Genomic DNA, 3,148 nt, shown 5'->3' with positions numbered 1-3,148 from the left:
AATACCAAGCCCTACATATCTACTCGTGTTTCACACCAATCTTAAAAGGGTTTAAACTGTAAAAAGATTCCATGCTCAGTCTTGTGGTCCATTTATGGTGTTTCATATGCTCTGTAATTTTATTTTTTTTGATGAAAATAATGTGTGTAAACAGACTACAAAATAAGACCATCTAATATTACTTGAAATTGGAGAAATGCTAAAGGGTACCAGTGGTGCCTAGTACATTCCTATGTATTAATATCGCTATTGGTCTAACTAAGTATCGGGTCCCATATAATTTAATATAATAATTTTTAGAGAGTATCATTAGCTAATCATAACGCGACATACCGAGAATGTACTAAATACCACTAATGCTTAATAACAATGTTCGTTGAAAGAGCTAGGCGATAAAATATAGTGAATTAATTATGAATTATTACACTAACTAATGTAAAAAGTCAAAGTGATATTGAGATGTACAACCCAATTGCAAATTTGTTCTTTATTACCAAAATATAATATTTGTAGAATGAGTCAGATAAATGGGTTGTAATTGGTTTTGGACGTTTCTGTTTGTCATGTAAGATTCTCACCAACATTAAAAAGTTATGTTCATATAATTGGAAGCAATGTTATGTGAATTTGCATGAGATTTATGTTCTTTTGTTGATAATATAGCTTAGCACATCACATGTTGTGTATTATTAAACTTCTTTTTTTTTTCTTTTTCCTTTTAAATTGCATAGAATGAGAAAGTAAGTGACTCAAAAGAGTGGTCTAGTTTGGGTTGCATGCATTATTCATAGGCCCAATAGTCAAACATGGAAAAGGTGCATGACTGCATGTATGTAACATTTGCTGGAAAGTGTAGAAAAAATATACTTAAAACTCGTAGCAGCATTGCTATAAAAGTCTCATAACATCATTTCTATAAAAACAACATCACCACGAGGTGACACCCTTACATTTAATTATCAATATTAAATTATATAAGATTTGATAAATTTAAAAAAAAAAAACAATTATATAAAATATATATGGAAGAAAATTATTATATGGTGGTGCCATTTACAGGTAACGTCTTATGATTAATTAACGGTATTTTATAAAAATTATTACATTAAATAAAGACATGATACTTAATAGTGAAATTACATCTAACACCACTGGTGTTTTTTAGTATTATCTCCTCTTTCAATTCCTCCCTCTTTAGAAGAATTAACACTATGTTTGGTAGAGGGGAGAGAATGATGAAGGGTGGAGGTATAAGGATAAAGGGATTGGTTAAATCTCTTGTTTGGTAAGAAGTAGGACTTAACATCGGGCGGGTTGATTGGGTTTCGGGTTGGCGAGTTTTGGGTTGAAAAAATTGTACTCGGACCCGGCCTGTTCATGTGTTGCGGGTTGGTGGGTTTCGAATTCACGAGTTGGCGGGTTGACAGGGCCAACGGATTGACTTTATCAACTTGATCAAACTCTTTTTTTTTAACACTCACCTAATTATCTATAAATATACCTACTTATATATAAACATATAACTAAACATAAACACTTATCTAATTATATATAAATATATAACAAAACTATTAAATTTAATGAAATATATACCATATAAACTTTCAACGCATAAAAAAAGTGTACATATATTGTATTATGTAACTTTTTTTTTTTGAGAAATAATAAGTATTATTACATTTGAGATCCAATGTATAATGTATGTAGAATGTAGTTTTTTTTTATTATTATTAAATTTATGTAAGATTAAAAAGAATCAGGTTCACAGGCAGATTTAGACTCGACCCGAAACTCGGTCACTTAAAAAATTGAACCTGAAACTTGCCCAAAAGGTGTATCAGGTTGAACCCGACCCGCCCAAATTGAACATGTTTCTTAAAAATTTTGGGTTGGTCGAGTTGGATTCGAGCATGTTGGTTGGGTCTAGGTCAAACTCAATAAAAATATTCAGCCCTAATAAGGAGAGAAGAAAGGGGAGGAGACATGGATAAAGACTCTCTCCCTCCAAATACAAAAATTTCAGTCCTCAAAAAATGGGGGAGTCCAAGAAAAAGACAATTTTTTTAAGAATAATATGTAATTGTAATAAAAATGATAAAATTATAATTTTAACATTAATTTTACTCCTTATCCTAATAAACTTGCTTCTAATACCAAACAACACAAAAGAAAACAACTGTTCTCTCCATCCCTCCACTCCCTATCAATTCTAAACTTTACATATATATCCATCTTACTCTCATTTCTTCCTACCAAACATGGCCTAAATATTTTAAATTTGGAAGGATTTGCGCCCTCCTTCCTCCTCCTTTGTTCCCTCCTACCAAACAAAGAAATTGACCTCTCATTCTACTCATCTCCCTCCTCACTTTTCCATCCCTCCATAAATCCTCTCTACCAAAACATAGGCTCCAGGCCTGTTTGTAAAGCTACAGTGTACGTAATTGGATTTATATATAATTGAAGGTAATTATATAATTTGACATGTTTGTCTCATTATGTAATCACACTGTAATTATGTAATTGGAGGTAATTGAGAGATTCCAATTACACTCTTCAACTTCCATGCCCCACGTGAGAATTAAGTATAATTACACTATGTAATTACTAAAAATTTTCAAATTTAAATACTAACTACTAAAAATATTATTTTCATGTGTAACTACTATAAATTTTGCTAAATAAAATATTAAGAATTCATATATAATTGTTACCTCATATCTAAATACATTTTGTATTTTAAAATATAATATAATTACTATTAAACTATATAAATTACACAATTACTTCTAAAAACACCATTAAATCTCATTTTATACACATTTTGGTACTTGATCGTCTCACTACAAATGAAAACAAAAATGGTAAGTTTTATATTACGATACTAAATCATGTAAATATTATTCAAATATATATTATAAATTATTAGTAATGTACACATGTCAATTAAAAACTATTAAAATAGAAGAGTGTAAAAGAAGGTAAGAAAAAGAATGAATTTATCACTATTATTATTTTATTGTAGTCTTATACTTGGTAATAGTACTACTTGTCATCCAACTCCAAGTTTATCTTGGACTACTTAATGCACATTTTGTTTTTTGTTATTAAGGAAAGATAATAAGATTAATACACATAGCTTTGGATG

Source organism: Cannabis sativa, chromosome 2 (assembly GCF_029168945.1).
Source record: "Cannabis sativa cultivar Pink pepper isolate KNU-18-1 chromosome 2, ASM2916894v1, whole genome shotgun sequence".
In the NCBI taxonomy this organism is placed as follows: Eukaryota; Viridiplantae; Streptophyta; class Magnoliopsida; order Rosales; family Cannabaceae; genus Cannabis; species Cannabis sativa.
The sequence above is the reverse complement of the archived record's forward strand: the minus strand, read 5'-3'. Positions refer to the sequence as shown.